Source organism: Megascapheus bottae, chromosome 7 (genome assembly GCF_031878675.1).
Source record: "Megascapheus bottae isolate mThoBot1 chromosome 7, mThoBot2.hap1, whole genome shotgun sequence".
Taxonomy (NCBI): Eukaryota; Metazoa; Chordata; class Mammalia; order Rodentia; family Geomyidae; genus Megascapheus; species Megascapheus bottae.
The window spans coordinates 10433471-10454200 of record NC_143515.1 but is presented as its reverse complement, the minus strand read 5'-3'; the positions used below and the strand labels follow the sequence as shown (position 1 = coordinate 10454200).

Sequence of the window (20730 nt, the reverse complement as noted above, 5' to 3'; positions counted from 1 at the left end):
GAAATGCATGGGACTATATCCAAAGAAAGCCAGGCTTACAGAGGCTGAGGTTTGCCCCACAGCTGGCAAATGAGCTCAACCTGCTCAAAGTACTTGTTTAGCCCAACACAGATTCACTGTGATAGTATAAGGGATTACGATGTTGGGGGAAAAAATCCTAAAATTGTATTGTGATAGTAATTGCACAGCTCTATACATTTACTAATAGTGAATTATATTCACCTACTTAGAAAGTGGGTGAAACTGGGGCCGGGAGTTTGGCCTAGTGGTAGAGTGCCTAGCATACACAAAGACCCGGGTTCGATTTCTCAGTACCACATACATAGAAAAAAGTCAGAAGTGGTGCTGTGGCTCAAGTGGTAGAGCACTAGCCTTGAGGAAAGCCCAGGGACAGTGCTCAGCCTGAGTTCAAGCCCCAGGACTGGCAAAAAAAAAAAGCAGGTGAAACAAATGTTTAATGATGGGCTGACCCTCTGTGCAAGTAACTGGTGTCAGTAAGGAAAATAGAAATGAAGGGAGGGAGGGAGAGAGGAAGAAAAGAAGGAAGGAAGGAGGGAAGGAAGGAAGGAAGGAAGGAAGGAAGGAAGGAAGGAAGGAAGGAAGGAAAGAAAGAAAGAAGGAAGTCACACAATCCCCAAACCTCATGAAAACAAACAAGGGTTCTAGCACATGCCCTAACCATGAGCTAAACCCCAAGGCCCCAGTTAAATGTTATTATACTTAAAATATACGTAATAAATAAAAAGCAGGACACCCAAATTATATAAACACACACACACACACATATATATACTCTTATACATGTATACACACCCACATAAATGCATGGCTCTATAGCTATATGCAGATACAAGTATAGTTCTCTGAGAATTCCTGTTGATTCAGATCCTAGCTCTATATTATTCCATTCTTGATTTTTAACAGTTTCACTGAAATAACATATATAATTAAGTGTACAGTCTGCTGAGTTTTGACAAATGTGGATGTCTGTGGAATCCCTATCCCAATCACACAGAACATTTCAGTCCCATCACCAATTTCTCTTCCCCCATTCCCTCAGCATCCAATCCTCCCCCACACCTGGCCCCAGGCCACTGCTGATCTGCTTCGTGTCACTACAGACTCATTTTGACTCATCTACAACTTCATATAAATATATTTTTTTGTGTCGGGCTTCTTTTGCTCAACATAAGGTTTCTGGGACTCATCCTATACATAACATTTTTGTGATTCATCTTATACTCTTCTTTGAAAACAAAACAAATGTGTTCTAATGTTTTCTCTCAAGTTAAGAAAGCTATCTCTATTCCAAGAACAAATTTTCCAAATTAGGAAATGATTTTCCTTCATCAGTCTAAGGCTCTTAACTAAAAATAGTTTTCTCAATAATGTTGGGGAAGGGTTCCAAACTCATCATTCAGAATGACCTATGCTTAATATTAATGATAATAACTTCACTTCTAAATTAAAATGAATTGTTATTCCTTTATGAAATAAATAATAATACTAAAGAAAACAGAAAGGATTTGGGTTAGAAGAAAAGAAATACATTAAGACGTTTCGACAAAAGTGTTTTAAACTGTAAACCCTATCCAAAGATGCCACTTAATTTCAAGATGACATTTATGCATAGTATAACACTAGCCTTGAGCACAAAATCTCAAGGACAGTGCAAAGGCCCCAGTTCAAGCCCCAGGACTAGCATTAAAACAACAACAACCACACACTCTCTCTCTCTCTCTCTCTCTTTCTCTCCTCACAGGAACCACCAACATTTCTCCAAAATTATCCAAATTACTACATGAGAACAGCTTTTCTTTAGACATTGACAGATTTTGCTCATAAGTAGCAGTCACTTGGGGAGCACAGAGAGATGTTTCAAAATAAGGAAACCAACTAAAACAATGTAAGCATTGGTTGACAGAGAAGGCATATGCCAAGGAAAAAGTAAAGCTTGAGGGCCATATTGAAGGCACACAGTGAGCCTAAAATGGCTTAAGCCACTAAATCATGACCGTTCTGTTTTCTTTAGTATTATTATTTCATAAAGGAATAATAATAATTTTAATTTAATAGGAGTTGAGATAGTGAGAATTAGTAGAAGAAATCTCCATACTGGATATAATAAGCCTCTGTCTTTATTTTCACCAGAGAAACAAAATGATTCTGTTGGTAATTTCTAAACCAGTTCATGTTTCTCCACACTGTTCTCTGACAACAGACTGCATTAGCATTAAGTGAAGATCTCAGAGTGCCAGTTATCACAACAGCAGGAGAGTATGCCAGGAGAGTATCATCAAATAGGAATCAGAGGGATTGGGGGTCCACTAGGTCACACTACCAGCCCATACCAACTCAATTCTTATTGATAGTAGGGTAGCATATTCTGAACACCTGAGTTACACATGCACTTTCTACTCAAGGAACCTTAACCCCAGCCAGGCTCTGTTCTTGTCCCTGCCCTGAGAGTATAGGTTGAATTGTAACCACCCCATTACCCAAAAAGATGTTGAGGTTGTGACCCTAATACTACAGAATGTGACTTTACTTAGAAATGGTGTCATTGTGAATATAATTAGTTAAGAGGAGGTCATACTTGAGTGGGGTAGGTTTCTAGTCCAACATTCTAGTCGTGAGGGCACTCAACCATCCATGAAGAGGCAGAAAAACAAAGCCTTCTGCCAATAGTCATAAGCCATGTGAGTGAATCATCTTGATTAAAAAAAAAATCCTTCCACTCCAGCCATATCTTCAGATGAAGGCAGCCCTGGAAGATCGCATGAAAAAATGTGAACCATAACCAAACTACTAAATGACCCAAATCCCTATATCACTGAATATGCAATAAGTAATAGTGGTCACTTTGGAGTGATTGGTCCTGTAGCCTAGATAACTCACAGGCAGGAGTCAGACACAAGCCTTTCTGATCCCTCGGTCAAATCGCTTTAAATTTCTTCTGAATTCCATCCTTTCTCTAAGCAGTAATAAAAGGAGAATACATTAACAATAACATTTTATTAGCAATGAAAAAAACCAAGTGTTATTAAATGCTCTGACAAGTTTCAAGAAAAGAAAGATGAGGACAATCAGAACACAGCTAAAGCACAAAAGCATTTAGCCCACGTCTTTAACGAGTGCAAACTCTAAGTTAGCCATGAGACAGGCATGGTCTCAGTCCTGGTGCCTGACCCCAAGGAGCCAACAAACTAGAAGACAGGTTTTTTTTCTCCAAAGTGACAGGTATTCAAGTCTACTTCATAAGAAAGCAGAAGAGGAGAATGGAGCTCTCAAAGGCATAGCAGGGGGCATACTTTCAGAAAAAGGCACATGTGTAGATTCTTTTCATTCTGAAAGTATCAAACTGAATCTCAAGAAGAGCAGAGGCTCAAAGATAGATGCAAGTGAGCAAGACCATGAGAGATACTCTGAGTGCCAAGACAACTTAGAGTTCCCATCTACAAACAGAATGAAATAGGTATCTTCTAAGCTCTTAATTGTATAAGGCACTTACACCTCTAAAGAGCCACGGGTGTGAGACAAGCACACAGAGTACTAAAATCCAAGGAAAATATTCAATGCCTATGAGGTTGATGTTACATCCCAGTGGTTAAAGCCCAGCAAGAAATCAATGGGAAGCGAGGGGATTGTAGCCCATGGTTTGCCAAGGCAGTCATGATAGCTACTATATTAAAGATCACTGGAAGTTCATTACAAACTGGCTAGTTTGTCCTTACAGTGTTATCAGAGGAATAGATATTCATTTCATCCAAAAGCTAGAACAACAAAGATACATTCGTAGACAATGGGCCTAGAACCTGAACGTTCTAAGTCAAAGCAAGAAATGTATAGAAAAAAAGTTGTGGGTCCATCTGAATGCAGAAAATTGAATGTGGCTGAGGGAACCAGGAGAGCAAGAGTTTGAATCTTGGTATACAGTTTCCAGAGCGGAGAGAGATGAATGTCAGAGTGCCTCCCTAGTACATGATACTTGGTCTGAAAAGATGGTAAAAATGCAGAAGAGGTATCAATGTGTGAGAAGTAATGCACCTACTATCTGGCAAATATAACTGTACCCCCACTATACATTACAATAAAAAAAGAAAATAGAACAATGAAACCTGTGTCAAGAAGACAGTGGGAGGTAAAATGGACAGAGAATAATGAGATCTCACACTTACTAGCTTTATGACATTGAATAAATTAACTGTCCTCTTTAAAAAAAAAAAAAAAGATGCTAAAAATCCAGCAAGTTGGGCCCGGAGTTTGGCCTAGTGGTTAAAGTGCTTGTCTAGCATGCATGAAGACCCGGGTTGGATTCCTCGATACCACATATAGAAAAAAAAGCTGGAAGTGGTGCTGAGGCTCAAGTGGTAGAGCTCTAGCCTTGAGAAAGTCCAAGGACAGTGCTCAGGCCCTGAGCTCAAGCCCAGAACTGGCAAAAAAAAAAAAAAATCCAGCAAGTGAATGCTAGTTTATATTTGTTAAAGGTGAAGATCTATGGGACTTGATTTTTTGCCAGTCCTGGGCTTGAGCTCAGGACCTGAGCACTGTCCTTGAACTTTCTCAAAGCTAGAGCTCTACCACTTGAGCCTCAGCACCACTTCCGGCTTTTTTCTATGTATGTGGTACCAAGGAATCGAACCTGTATGTTAGGCAAGCACTCTACCACTAGGCCAAACTCCCAGCCCCATGGGGCTCAGTTTTGATCAGCAACATTGTCCTCTGTGAAGAAGAGTTAAAATAACCAACAAAAGGCATGCATAATGAATAGTTCACACCAGTCACACATGGCAGGGTAGGAGAGAGGATGGTACCAAATCATAGAGGGAAAAGCATTCAATTGATCATTTAAACCCCTTCAGTTTAGTTTTGGCTTTGAACACCAAGGTGTAACATTTCAACTGGTGAGGTAATTGGGTGTGCTGGAATGCTGGGAGGCTGATTTCGTTGGTAAGTAAAAGAATTGGCTCTAAATTCAATAGAAAAACTGTCACACACCATAAGATGCGATTTTTCCCCTGGATCAGATTATCTGATGTTTGAGTTCTGTTATGGCTTGAATCCGATTTGTCCCCCTCAAAACTCCTGTGGAGACTTGTAGCCTGGTATGGGGATGTTGAGAGGTGGTACCTTTTTAGAAAAGGTGAATGTTTTTCTCACTAAAGCATAAGATGCGTTAGATCTCACCAGGACGTTTAGTCTCTCTTGGGATTGGATTCGTTCCAGCGAGAGTGAGTTGTTATCAAGCAAGCTTGGTTTCCTTTGCTGCTCTTGCACTTCCTCATTTGCCGGGTGATGTCTCACATGAGTTCTCTTCTTTTTCTCATGTTCCCACCATGTCATGCTGTTGTGTGATAGACAGGAGGGCCTCACTAGAGGCCATACAGATGGTCCTATCTGTTAGCTTCCAAAATCTTCAGCTAAGTAAACCTCTTTGTTTCATAGAAGTACTCAGCATAAGGTCTCTTGTTCCAGCAACACAAAACAAGCAGCTTCTAAACCCATTCTCAAGTTTCAGCCTTTGTAACAGTTGATTCTCTTTCACTGTAGGGTATTACCAGCCTGTTGTAACCTATCTCTTCAAGGCCAGATGAAATGCTACTATTTTCCTGCACTTTTACACACTTGTGCTTTGGTGAAACATGAAATTGATGTCAAATGATGATTATTAGCATTGTCATTGCCTGCATATACATAAGTTTAACCATGTGAAACAGTATCTGATGATCTGATTTTCACTCCGTTTGAGCTATTTGCATTGACGGTGCCAGAAAAGGGTGAATTTTAACTTGAATTCAGTTCCCTAATTATGACTTAAAATGACTCTAAAAAGACCTTATGTGATACAGAACCAAAACTAAAAATAATATAATATGCAAAAGACAGTCTGTGGGTGAGCCTTCTGGCTTGAAAATGTGGTATAAAGAAGGCAATTTCTCTTTTCTTTGAGAAATCACCCAAAAGCAAGAAGGAGAAGAAGAAACAGGAACCAAACTCTATCTTCAAAGAAATTAAGAGTTGTCTGTAACCATGACCCAATTAGATGAGGAAGAGCTTCCAAATACAGCAAAAGGTCAAGTAAGCCTGCGGGGAGATGAGGAGAGAATGTCCACAGCTGGAAACATCAGTCACAGTCAGGAAAGGCTAGATGGAGTCTGTCTGTCTGTCTCTCTGTATGTAGCTCTCTATTCCTGCATCTGTGTAAGTCGTACATAATATATAGTTATATGTATATACCTATTTAGCAAATCAACAAAAGAGCTGCTATTTTTTTTGCAACTATAGAATGGCATTCCTTTAGCAGAAAAAAATTACTTCATAAAGACTGCATCAGAAGCAGCTGAAGAAAAAAAATCTACCTATCTCTTCCATATAACTAGCATGTGTTGTGAACCAACATTGAACTTCCATGTCAGGTTACAATGCTTCAGATTATACCACCTGAGGTTAGTGGTTGCTGAAAAATAGCTTCCAGTGGCTCACAATCTTAGCTGCTCAGAAGGCTGAGATCAGACACTCATAGTTCAAAGCAAATATGGAAGACTTTGATTTCCACTTAAACAGGAGAAAGAAACTGGAAGGCATGGCTCAAGTGATAGAGCATGCTCCTTGAGTGAAAAAGCTGAAAGGGAGCATGAAGTTATGGGTTCAAGCCACAGAACCAGCACAAAAACTAGTGTCGGGATAAGGGGGTACAGAAAGACATTGCAACCAAAGAATCTTATATAGCTTTACATTTCAATTTACTTTCCTTTAAAAGATGTGAGGTGGAGGGGGATGAAAGGCTTTATAGACAAAATGAGAACCAACTATTTGTCATCTTCCTCATCTTCCCCCGGTTCTTCACTCTCCTCTTTTTTTCTTGCTCTGTTCATCTTTGACCACTCTCCCTACCTCCCCCCTTTTTTGTGTCCATATTGGGGCATGATCTCAGGGCCTGAGCACTGTTTTTGTTGTTGTTGTTGTTGTTTTTCCTTTTTAGCTCAAGGCTGATATTCCACCACTTTAGCCACACTTTCATTTCGTGTGTGTTTGTGTGTGTGTGTGTGTGTGTGTGTGTGTGTGTGTGTGTGTGTGTGTAGTTAAGTGGTGATAAGAGTCTCATAGGCTGGGCACTGGTGGCTCACGTCTGTAATCCTAGCTACTCCAGAGGCTAAGATCTGAGGATCAAGGTTCAAAGCCAGCCTGGGCACTAAAATCTGTGAAACTCATCTCCAATTAACCTCCAAACAACCAGAAATGGTGCTGTGGCTCAAGTGATTGAGTGCTAGCTTTGAGCTGAAGAGGTCAGGCACAGATTTCAAGCCCCACAACCAACTAAAACAAACAAAAAAGAATCTTATGCACTGCCCTGCCTAGACTGGCATTGAACCATAATCTTCAAATCTCAACCTCCTGGGTAGCTAGGATCTAGCAACCACTGCCTTTTGCACTGCCTCGAGTTCTCCTGTTAGTGTAGGTGGCAACCATAGCTATTTCATGTTTTTCCTTCAGCTAAGCAGCCTTCGGCTTATGAGGCTGTTTATGCACCTGCATTGGGGTCCCTCCTTACCTTCCTCTAGTCTCTTTCCAGTGTTACCAGTGGATGGGGGATGGCCTCCTTTGATTCCTGGTCAATTCTCAGGTCAGGCAAGAAGAAAGCTGAGGTGGGGAGGGGTAGGCTAATGGGTGCACTGGGTCCCTTTTACCCCTCTGAGTCCTTCTCAGAAAACTCTAGGAAACTGACAGAAGTAGCTGGGTGCTTCCCTGAGCGCTTCCCAACAAGTTCACCGGAAGAACACACAGGAGATCACCTTGTCTCTCGGCTTCTGGGATTTCCCTTGCCCACATTTGGTTGCTATTCCTCAAAGAGGCAGTTGCTCAGTACTGTCCCCAAGAAACTCATAGACTGCACTGACCCAAAATCTTGATGAAAGGAAGACAAGACTGCGGCAGAAAGGACATAGAACCAACCATGCTGATGTGATGGCAAGACTGGGTAGTGGTAAGCTGTTCTGACAAGCTTCAAACTTCCATCTGGAGAGGAAATAAAGGAACTCAAATATAGCATGTGTCACAGTCACCTGGAGAGGAAACATTGTCAGCCAGTTTCTAATTGAATAGAACTAAAGTGGGGCCTACTATTTTGCATTTCTTTGGTCTAATACCCTCCCAACTGAGCTACTTTGCTAGCAAGAATTTACATTTGTAACCAGTTCCTAGGCAAGTCTGACACTGCTGGCTCCAGAGACATATTCTTTGGGAGCCACAGGAGAAATGACACTGGTCATTAAGGGACAATCCAGAATGCTTTGGCCAACCTGTGGCTGTCTTACAAGCCAAGTGGTTTAGATGCCCAGATCCCTGCTCCAGATCTTTTTTGGAGTAGTTGACTAGTATTTATACTTAGGGGTCACCAAAAATTTCTATATGGCTTTGTATAACAGAAACAAAAAATGCATAAAAATTTAAGAGATTTTCAAGGGCAGTTCTGTCTACTTGATTTTTGCCTTCTCTGCCAATTACAAAACATAGTCCACTCATCACTTCTGATGCCACTGCATGATAGCTTGTAGTGTGAGAAGACAACTCTACAAAGCCATAAACAGCTACATACCTGAGGGGAAGTATTGAGAAGAAAGAATTTATGCAAGTGATGACACATGTATTTATACCTAAAGAAAGGATAGAACATCAGGAGTTCTCATAGCACCAGTTTTCAAGCAGAGGAACTACATGGGCAAAAACATAGATGTGGAGAAGTCTGGACTTGTCTAGTAAATGATGTCATGCTATACACCCCTGCGTGCGCTCTCTTTCTCCCCCTCTCTCTCTCCCTCTCTCACTCCCTCTCTCTCTATCCCTCCTTAGGGGTATTAACACATGATCCTGACAGGGATGTACTGTTTACTCTATGTTCCCTAAAGTGAAATCTAGTTAGCATAGTTTTTTTTTCTTTTGTCAGTCCTGGGGCTTAAAGGCAGGGCCTGGGCACTGTTGTTGGGCTTTCTCACGGCTAGCACTCTACCACTTGAGCCATAGTACCACTTCTGGCTTTTTCTGTATATGTGGTGCCAAGGAATCAAACCCAGGGCTTCATGCATGCTAGGCAAGCACTCTACAACTAGGCCCCTAGTTACTGTTATGATGGACAAAGAGGGCAATCCAGAAACACTAGGGAGCTGGGCCTTGGTGTCTCATGCCTGTAATCCTAGCCATTTACCAGGCTGAGATCTGAGTATTGTGGTTTGAAGCTAGTCCAGGCCAAAAAACCAAAAACAAAAAAGTTCACAAGGCTCTTACCTCCAGCTAACCAGCCAAAAGCCAGTGTCAGCCTTGAGTGAAAAAGCTGAGGAACAATGTCCAGGCTTTGATTTCAAGCCCCTTACATACCCACACCATAGACACTAGTCATGGAACCCCAAACAACAAGACTGTCCTACTTGACACTGCCGCTTTCTGTGAACCACGTTACTTTGGGGACGATAGACAAGCTCTGCACTGTGCGTTTCAGTAGGGTAGTTCCCACCATTTGTGGCTCCCTTTGCACTTGAAATAGGCTAGTGGGACTGAGGAATTGGTGTTTAAATGTTGTTAATTCCAATTTCAATAGGTATGTACAGCTGTAATATCAGCTCTGAAATGGCTCTTGGGAATTGTAACTGCTCTTCTTCCAGCTTTCTGTGGTGACTCTTCTGAGGTTCTTTCCTTCTATCATTCATTAATTTACTGAAAAAATTGCTTTGGGCAATGCTCTGGATCAGATGCTGAGGTGGGAGTAAATAATAAAGCATAGTCTCTATCTTCAAGGAGCTCACAGTCTGGAGAGACAGAATGAGTGGGCACTTGGAATACGGTGAGGTGGGCACAGCGACTGAGGAGGCCCAGGGTTCTGTGACTGCCCATCAGAGAGCTATCCTCCTGTCTGTTGCTTGGGGTTGGCTTCTCAGAAAGGCAGAAGCATCAGGCTGAGCTAGCATTAGTAATGGAGGTTGGGGAAGGGCCAAATGGAGGAGGAGGTACCCTGTGGTTGTCATAGCAACATGAGGCTCTGCAACTCCAGTCTGCCCCTGTGTTAAGCTGCCAAAGCAAAGTAGAGTAATTCATTTAATTTATTTTTATATCTTATTTCATCCCAAAAAGAACTGAGGAATGGAACAAAAACACAGCACAACTGGATAAAAATAGTACAATGAATCTAGAGGGCTCTTGGTGTGTTTCCAATTTTTTGTTGTTCCATGGGATAAACTCTTACTCTTCTACCCAATCCTCCACGGTGTCTGGGACCTAAGACCCCTGAAATTATATCAGAACTGTCCTGGGCAGGCTTTTCCAGGGCAGTGCCCAAATGAGCAATTACCCAAAGACATGAAAATTTGATAAAGGCAGGATCACGGAGCCATATCAATTCTATAAGTGAAAGAAAACCTATTAACAATCTCTGTGTTCTCATTCCCAGTAATAGGTTGAATTATGTTCTCCATCAAAAAAAAAAAAGAAGAAGAAAAAACTGGGTACCGGTGGCTCATGCCTATAACCCTAACTACTCAAGAGACTGAGATCTGAGGATGGTAGTTCAAAGCCAGCCCTGGCACCAAAGTCTGTGAGACTCTTATTTCCAATTAGTTACCAGAAAACCAGAAATGGTGCTGTGGCTCAAGTGGTAGCCTTGAGCTGAAGAGCTCAGGGACAGCGCCCATGCCCAGAGTTCAAGCCCCACGAGTAACTAACCCACAGTACCTCATATGAACTTCTTTGGAAATAATCTTTGGAGATGTGATCAATTTAAAATGTCTTAAAGATACTTACTCTGACTGTTATCCCTGTAAAAAGGTAACATTTTGACACAGAGACACGCACAGAAGGAGGAGGGTTGTGTGAAGATGGAGATTGATTAACTCGGGTAACAGTGCCCTCTGCCACCAAATTATTAGCAGGTAGAGAAAAGTAAGGAAGGCGCCTCCCCTGTAGATCAGGGAGTAAATATGGCTCTTCCCACATCTTCATTTTGAACTTTCAGTCTCAAGAACTATAACATGACAGCTGGGCATGGTGGCTCATGCTATAATTGGAGCTACTCAGGAGGCTGAGATCTGAGGATCAAGGTTCAAAGATAGCCTGGCACAAAAGGACCTGAGACTCTTATTTCCAAATAATCACTAGAAAACTGGAAGTGGGGCTGTGGCTCCAGGTGTAGGGCAGTAGCTTTGAGCTGAAGAGCTCAGGGACAGCACCCAGGCCCAGAGTTCAAGCCCCATGACCCACAAAAAAAAAAAAACAACCAACTATAACATGACAAATTGAAAAGGAAATTCCTTGGAACAATTACATTCAGTCTAATTGAGCAACTATAAAAGGGGGGCATGAAAAAAACATCATAAATCAGTAACGCCTTTATAGAACCAGAAACAGGCTGGGCACCAGTGGTTCACGCTTGTAATCTTAGCTACTTGGGAGGCTAAGATCTGCGGATCACTATTCAAAGCCAGAGTAGGCAGAAAATTCTGTGAGAAAAGTTATCTCCAATGAATCACCCCTAACCATCCCCCCAAAGAAAAACTAAAAAGGTTTGGAGACCTTCCCCTAACAATGTGATCTGATAGCATTTATAGAAACAGAAGTGAGGTATTGGGAAGACTTTAGTTATAGTTTAATTGGTTTATTGGCTACAGCCTCCTACAGTTAGTTAATGCTCAACTTCAGTGATTAAACTCTATAGATTTGGTCTGTTGGAGCAAGTGCAGGAGCCCAGTCCAAGTCAATGACCTCTTACCCATGTTCTTGCTCCCTGAGACACACCTGACTCATCACATACTTCTGGAAGGAAAGGCTTTGGGCCTGGGGTCAAGCTCTGGTGTGTGGTGCTTTTCCAAGTGCAGTAGAGTATGCAGCATTGGCAGGAGATGACTGCCTCAGTGACAGTGATTGATTATTTCTACCTCTAGGAAACTTCTTCCCCAACAATTTAATTATTACTGTATCAAGAAATACACACACACACACACACAGTTCATATACAATCTTAGACTTCTATATTACCAGTCAGTGTTCTATTTATTTCTGTTTATTTGCTTTTAGTTTGCAATGTCTTTAACCATTTTCTAGTCTATAGCACTTTAATCTTATTTTAAAATACAAATAGCCACTCTAACTCTTGTGACCCCTTCCTTGGCCTAGGAGAAAATCTTTAGAGGATTAACAAGGCAGAAGGTCAAAAAGACAGAGACTTTATATAAAAAGCATTAAAGATGAATTAGCATCTTTCATTCTTCTACTTAGCCCATTCTAACTCCAGTGTAAAGGACTAGAGCAGGGGTGTGCAACAAGGGATAGGATGAACAGAGCTCTGTGGGGTTAAAAGACAGGCCATGTGGGGTGGGATGTGATCAGAAAGAGGGAGAAGAACAGGAAGGATGAAAAGTCTGGGAACTAGAACTCCAAGGGCTTGGTGACAACTGACCTTTGAAATTAGAGAAGTGAATGGGAGATGACTAAATTGCCTCTCAAAGAGCAGTGATATGCTGATGTCATCCAAAGAGGCAGAAAGCCAGGAGGAGGAGTTGGTTTGGAGAAAGGAAATTGCATTCTGTTTTACCCCAATGAAACAGAATACCGTGAAACATATTCCAGGTCAAGCTGGAAGTCTAAGATGTGTGTGGACCTCGGGTTCCAGCTGGCTCAAGTCCTGTACCCATAATTCTCATTACCACACTGCTAGTACTTTACCACTGGCAACTGTCTACTCACTTTGTGGACAATCTATTTCAATTTAAACAAGACTTACATGCTTGTATATAGAACATGAAAAGAACTTTCAAAACTCATCAGTTTGGGGTGTTTCTTTAAACAGGCAATCGAATGGACAAAAAACACATACTACTGATAATCCCTTAGTAGTGTGGTGACCAAAGCCTGGTATCCCAGTACTCAGGAGGCTGAGATAGAAAGATCCTAAGTTCCTGAACAGGCTGCACTAAATAGCAAAGACCCTGCCTCAAAAAATTATTATTATAACTATACAATGTGTGACCATTGCATTGGGTTTATTTATTTAGAATAAAATTTTATTACTGTAGCCTCCAACAAGATAATACAAATCAACTTTTTTTTTCCCCGTCTTGAAGGTCTAACCCAGGATCTTGCAATATTAGGCAAACCCTACATCTTCTCTTTCATTCTTTTTTACAGCTGAATAAATTTAGTAATGCTAGAGTTGTGGTTTGGAATGTCTCCCAAAAACCCCATGTGTTGATGGGCTTCTCCCTAGCCTGTAGTGCTATTTGAACCTCACAAGGAATTGTGGGATCTCTCCCTGTATCTGTCTCTCTTCTCTTTCTTCTGCCTGTTTACCATGAGGTAAATGGTTTTAGCCCCCTGGATCTGAGGATATGATCCAGTCAGGTCACACAAAGACAGTGTTGCAGGTGGCTTTATGCGAACACTATGGGAAGGGGCTTTGAAGAGGCTTCAACCCTCATCCCCACTCTTCTGGTGATCCCACCAAGCTGCCAGCCTGTTCATTTTCACCTTGATTATGGGCAAGGGGTTTTCAAGCTGCCAGAGAACTGGGGAGATCAAAACAGGGCAAGAGAAAATGCCAGACTCTGCTTACTCAGCCCTTTTTATTAAACAAATATTCCTGGGTTGATGAAAGCCTTTTGTTTAGTTTCCAGAGTTCTGGAAAAAAATGTTGATTTTTGAAAATGTTGCTGCTTTCTCATTATCTTTATGGAGGAGAAAGGTTTTGTAGATTTCTCTTTGCTGATTTTTTTTATAATTTCAATCAAATGTCATTCATTTCTAGTCTCATTCTTTATTTTCTTGACATTGTTTCAGGTGCCATGCAAATAAAGTGATTGGTTTATTTTATTTTCATTCACTACATGCATTTTTCTTTTGACACTTACTCTATCAATAATTTAGAATTCTGTTGTTTTATGTTTAAATGTGCAGAGAGAGTTTTCCTTTTAACTTTCACTTGATTACGGTATCTTCCAATAAGTTACTTTGTATAATTTCAAGTCTTTAAAAATGCCTGAGGTTTATATTATGTCCTAGGTTATGAATAGTCTATCTTTTTAAATGTTTAATTGACATTTAAAAAGAACATGTAGGACTGGGAATGTGGCTTAGTGGTAGAGTGCTTGCCTAGTACGCATCAAGCCCTGGGTTTGATTCCTCAGTACCACATAAACAGAAAGGGCTGGAAGTGGCATTGTGGCTCAAGTGGTAGAGTGTTAACCTAAGCAATCGAAGCTCAGATACTGTACTCAAGCCCTGAGTTTAAGCCCTAGAACTGGAGAAGGAGGAGGAGGAGGAGGAGGAGAAGGAGGAGGAGGAGGAGGAGGAGGAGGAGGAAATATTAAGTTGCACGTTGTGGCATATGCCTATAGTCACAGCACTCCAGAAGCTGAGGCATGAGAAACATAGAGTTTCATAGTGTGACGTCTCACAACATCAAAATGTTTTTTGGTGCTGTTTGAATGTTCTTTATCATGGCAGATTTTCTGTCAAGTAGTTCTATTAGTTGCTGAGAGGGGAATGTGGACACCCCACTAGTTATGAATCTGTGTAAAAGTCTATGCACATATAAACACACATATACTATACATATATATATATTCCATGTATATAATTTATCATGATTCATTATTAACAATGTCTTACCATCTTCTCATTAAAAATGTAATTCTCTCAAAGATATTTTCTATATATACATGAGTACCACATCAGATGGCCGTAGCTTTTTTTTTTTGCTTCAATCACTCACTAGTATGTAAGAAATTCTTGAGAAATGACAAAGTCTGTTACACTTTTCCTCATCATACTTTTGGCTTTATTTTTTAAAACCAACTCCACTATTATTCTTTCTTACTATAGTTCCAAACCTATCTCAGTTATCTTTTCTTCTCACAGTGTGGCAAATGACCCAGGTAAGGGTCATTATGGGAAGGGATGGGGGGGGTGGAACTGGGGGAAAGTGAAAGAAAGGAGTAACATTTTCCAGAAAGAAATGTATTCATTACCTGACTTATGAAATGCTAACCCCTGTGTATAAAACCTTAATAATGACATCCCAGAGGCTGGGAGTGTGGCCTAGTGATAGGGTTCTCCCCTAGCATGCACTGAAGCCCTGGGTTTGATTGCTTGGGACCACATACACAGAGAAAAAAAGCCAGAAGTAGTGCTGTGGCTCAAGGGGTAGAGCACTAGCTTTGAGAAAGCCCAAGGACAGTGCTCAGGCCTTGCCGTTCAAGCCCCAGGCCCAGCAAAATAAAATAAAATAAAATAAAATAAAGCCCAACTTGGCAAAATTTTAAAAATGTCCTTTTCTGTTTCAGTTTTGGAATGGTAGTCCTGAGGTCCAAACGCTGGTTTTATGCTTGCCAGTTAGGTGCTCTATCACTTAAGCAACACCTCCAGCCTCTTTCAGCCATTCTTTTAAGGTTAGATGTGCTAGTGATAAATTCTCTTAGTTTTTCTTGGAAAATAACACATCTTCATTACATTTTCCTGTGTGTGTGTGTGTGTGTGTGTGTGTGTGTGTGTGTGTGTGTGTGTGTGTGTGACTTAAACTGGAGCTTAAACTCAGGGCCTAACACCCTTTCTTGTCTTTTTCCAATCAAGGCTGACATTTTTTTTGCTGAAAATTTGGAGATTAAGAGTCTCATAACTTTTCTGTCTGGACTGACTTAGAACCATAATCCTCAGAACTCAGTCTTCTGAATAGCTAGGACATGAGCCACTAACACTTGGCTATATCTTAATTCTTAAAGGATGATTTTTCCAGACATAGAATTCATAAATGGCAGTTTCTTTTTCAGGACTTATAAAATATTGTGTTATTTTCTTTCGGCTTCCTTGTTGTTCATGAAAAACATTCTATTTAAATTGCTTCTGTCATATACGTAAAAAGTCATTTCTCTTTGGATGATTCTAAGATTTTCATTTATCTTTAGTATTCAGAGATTTGACTACAATATGTTGATGTGGATTTCCTTAGGTTCAACCTGGTCATGCTCCTCTGAGTTTCATGAACGTGTGTGTGTGTGTGTGTGTGTGTGTGTGTGTGTGTGTGTGTGTGTAATGTTTTATGAAAATCAGAGAAATTTCTGTTATTATTGCTTCTAATATTTTTCTACCTCTATTTTTCCTCTTCCTAAAATTCTGAGTAGAAATGTTAGGTTTTTATGATAGCTGCTTTGAAGTCCTTGTCAGATCATTTCAACATCAGAGCCATCTCAGTATTGATATCTATTTATTGTCCCTTTTGCTCACATTCTGATTTCCTTCCGTCTTTTTTCCTTCCTTCTTTCTTTCTTTCTTTCTTTCTTTCTTTCTTTCTTTCTTTCTTTCTTTCCTTCCTTCCTTCCTTCCCCCCACCTACCTTCCTTCCTCTCTCTCTCTTTCTCTATCTCTCTCTCTCTCCATTTCTTTTTTTTAATGCCATTCCTGGGGCTTGAACTCAGGCTTGGGTGTGCTCTGTGAACTTTTTTTGTTCCAGGCTGATGCTCTACCATTAGAGCTACAGTTTCACTTCTGGCTTTTTAGTGATTAATTGGAGATAAAGCCTCCTCAGAAGGCTTTGAACTGTGATCCTCAGATCATAGCCTCCTGTGTAGCTAGAATTCAGGCTTGAGCCACTGGTGCTGAATGACTTTCTGATTATCTTGACTCCTGGTATGATGAATTATTTTCAGTAGTAACCTAGACAGTTTTGGATAGAACACTGCGATCCTCTGAATCCTATTTAAGCTTTTTTTTTTAAATAAAGCAAATAGTCGTTATAGACCCAACATCCAGGTCAAGGTGTGGTTAGCTAACTTCCTCCTGCCTAGCTGTTCCATGAACTCACTTATGAGTTTATGAGTGGGGTGGGAGTTCAACCTCTCTAGTAATACCAACTCACACTGTTTCACTGTCTACAAATGGGTACAAACTCAGCTCCCTGCTACACCTAGCAGACACAGAATCAAGGCTGACCGGTTCTGCTGCAAAGTGTCTCCTTGATAGCAGGTGGAGGTGTGTGTTCAGAGAACCTCTGAGACCCACTGACGATACCAAAGCAAAAAAAATTTAGACAACAGATGGACATGATATAATCACAATTCTTGAGAGACTGGATAGGAAAGGTGGCCCATTTGAGGGCAGCCTGGGCTACATAGAGAGCCTCTATCTCAGACATAAATAACTAAATAATCAAATAAATAAAAAAAAAAAGAAAATTGGAATGGTGCCTGTTTCTGCTGAGTGGCAGATGGAAGATTAGTTTCCTGTCAAGCCCATTGAGTTGGGTAAATTAGAGCTCTACTTCTTCCTTGGAGCTGACAAAAAAAAAAAAAAAGACAGATTAGTTCCCTGTTAGGCCTGGTGGGAACCTTAGATGGGCTATTTTTTCCATTGGTGTTTTGCTGGTAGAGTAGATACTCTGTTGTTTCATGACTCTGGTTTCCTAATTGTATGTTCAGGGGAAATAAGCTTTTCTTGAAGTCCTTGTTTTTCTCTTTACCCTGATTATTGGTGGTTCCAGATGGCAGGGAAGGGGTGGAGGTAGGATCAGAGAGAAAAAGAAAGCTCAGAGGCTAGATGTCAGTATCTCCTGGCTACATCTATAATCTTAGGTACTCAAGAGGCTGAGATCCGGAGGTTCAGGGTTCAAAGCCAGTGTAGGCATAAAAGTCCATGAAATTTCATCTGTAATTAATCAGCAAGAAGTGGTAGAGGGCTGACTTAGTAAGCACTAGACTCTTGAGTTCAAGCCCTGATACCAGCAAACAAAAGAGAGAAAGAGAGAGAGAGAGAGAAAGAACGAATGAACGAAAGAAAAAAAGAAAGAAAAGAAGGAAGGAAGAGAAAAGGAGAACAAAAAAGAAAGAAACCCAGAAAACTACTACCATATTGTTCCTCAACTCCCGAAGTCATCAGTCAGATTTTTTTCTTTCCACCCTTCATTGTACTGTGTCCATAGTTCTTAGTTGTAAAGGGAAATACTTACATGAAATGCTACTAGTCAATCTTGGCTAGAACCAAGACAGTGATATTACTTGTTGTGAAACTCTAAAATAATGTGGGAAATGTACAATGTGAAGTAAACTAGAAAGGCAGAATTTGCATGGATTATTTTTTACCATGTCATACATTTCAGAACTGAATGGAAATATTCCAGATTGCCATCTGTATTAACGATTAAAATTGCAAGATAGGGAATAATTTTAATTTTTCTGTAAATGGATAGCTTTTTTGCATGTGCTATGACTAGGGCTTGAACTCAGGGCCTGAGCACTGTCGCTGAGCTCTTTAGCTCAAGGCTACCATTCTACCATTTAAGCACAGTGCCACCTCCAAAATTAACTTTTATAATATGGAGTTATATTTATTTAAATCCCCTTCATCTGTCATTCTCATTTTTTATTTTTTATTGTTGGGATAATGTATAGAGGGGTTATTTATATTCACCAGGTGGTAGGTGCATTACTTCTCACACATTGATACATCTTCTCATCCTCATTTTTTTTTGTTGGTCTAGTTTTGCCTCCTGGAAGTTCTAAGGATAAATGGAATCTCTTTCCCCTTGACACCTCATTAAACATTCAAAGAAATCTAAATTCATTTCCAGTAAGGATGTACACTCCTCTCCCTTGAATTGTTTCACATCTTGGCCTTCAATTTCATTTAACCAATATTCTAGTATTTCTAGCTCTAAGTGCATTCTTCTTGTAAAACAAAATGAAAGAAATCCAGGAATTGGGCCAGGATTTTTATTCATCTCCCAGGTTTAGTCACTTCTGTGCACCAGAGAAATCTGCTTACCTCTGTCAGGTTATTATTATGTGGGTTTTGTAGGTTTTGTTCCATCCCCTGATTAATAAGTTTCTTGACTGGGAGTCAGTGGCTCACACCTGTAATCCAAGCTACTCAGGAGACTGTGATTTGAGAGTCTTGTTTGAAACCAACCTGGGCAAGAAAGTCCATGAGACTCTTATCTCCACCACCAAAAGCCAGAAGAGAAGCTATGGCTCAAGTGTAAAGCACCACCCTTGAGCAAAAAAAGCTAAGGGACAGTACCCAGGCCCTGAGTTCAAGCCCTAAGCATTGCACACACAAAATTAAGTTCCTTAACTTCCTACTCCATTCTTCTCTGTACCCCTAACACTTACAGTGCCTGGCATGGAGCAAGCACTCTATAAAGACCACATGAAGTTACATGGATGAAATAGAAAGTTGTGTGGATTGGTAAGTGGATGAATGAATGGGACAGGAAGAATTGCCGTTTATGTGTGTGCTTGGATGGATGGATGGTCACTTAATGAATATCCCTTACCAGTGCTGTACTTCTAGATTGCTCAAATGTGGTCATCTTCTTACTCCAAGCTCATTGTGTACAAACTCCATAAGCCCCTTTGTGTGCATAGCTATGATCTTGCTAAAGTTTAACTTACAAATCCTGAACTCTTTCAAAGTGTAATCTTATTTATTTTTTGCAGGTCAATGTTTATTGTTGCACTATTCACAATAGCTGTAGGAAATCAGCTTACATGCCCATCCACAGAAGAATGGACAAAGAAATTTGGGTATTGTTGTGAATATGCTCTCCAAGAACCACTGGAATCACAATGGTAGACATGAAAATAAAGAATTGTCTCAGCAAAGCAAAGTTTATTTAGGCAAAAGGATGTGCCAGCAAGCCAGAAATCTAGCAAGCCCTGCCTTTATTCTTTTGTCTACTTTTATAGTATAAATTAGGTAATGAGATTTTAGGGATACATTTTCAAAAAATAAATTGTTCAGAACATTCCAGTAATTTTCCTGAGCTTGGTTAATCTAATCAAGTAAATTAATCTTTTCCTACTCAATGAGCAACTTTCATTATATTGTGGCTAAGAAATCAGTGAGGATGAGAAAGACTATTAAAGCTCAAAATCATTGACCATGCAGTACTGATGTTTGAACTTGGTTCCTCATTCTTGCTAACCAAGTCCATACTGCTGAGGCACACTTTCAGCCCTTTTCTTGTAGTGGTTAGTTTTTGAGATAGGATCTATCTTTTTGCCTGGGTATGTGGCTGGGGTGTGTGTGTGTGTGTGTGTGTGTGTGTGTGTGTGTGTGTGTGTGTGTGTGTGTTGGTCCTGGGGCTTAAACTCAGGGCCTGGGCATTGTCCTTGAGCTTTTGTGCTCAAGGCTAGTGCTCTACCATTTGAGCCATAGCTCCACTTCTGACTTTTTGGTGGTTAATTGGAGATAAGAGTCTCACAAACTTTACTCTCCAGCTGGCTTTGAACTATAATCCTCAGCTTTCAGTCTCCTGAGTAGCTAAGAGTACATGCATGAGCTGTTAGTACTCAGCTATGATTCACCTATTTTATACTTGGCATTGTAGCTTGGATGACAAGCACACACCACCAAGCCAAGCTTCTTTTGTAAGGTGGAATCTCTCAGACTTTTCTGCCCAGGTGAGCCTAGGACTGTGATCCTCCCAAACTCAACTTCTCATTTAACTACATAGCAGGACTGTTCCAGCATGCCCAGCTACTGGTTGGAAAGGGGGGCTTCATAAATATGCCCAGTGTAGCCTTGAGCCACAATCTGATGATCTCAACCTCCCAAGTTGTTAGGGTTACAGGTATGAACCACCCACACTCCTTTAAACATGTAAATTCTTGAAACAAAAAATACAAGTGTTATTTCAGAGTAAAATAAAAAAAATTCTGTGGACAATTAAAAGTCACACACACACACACACACACACACACA

At 40.6% G+C, this 20730-nt stretch overlaps 1 long non-coding RNA gene across 2 annotated transcripts in view; it reads left to right on the top strand.

The window, feature by feature from the left end:
* LOC150060302 (uncharacterized) overlaps nt 1–19776 on the top strand; it is a 45788-nt gene extending 26012 nt beyond the window's left edge. For both annotated transcript variants that reach the window (XR_016536222.1, XR_016536221.1), the window contains one exon: nt 19464–19776. This is a non-coding gene — a long non-coding RNA (uncharacterized LOC150060302). The remainder of the gene's footprint in view (nt 1–19463) is intronic.
* The last annotated feature ends 954 nt before the right edge of the window (nt 19777–20730 follow it).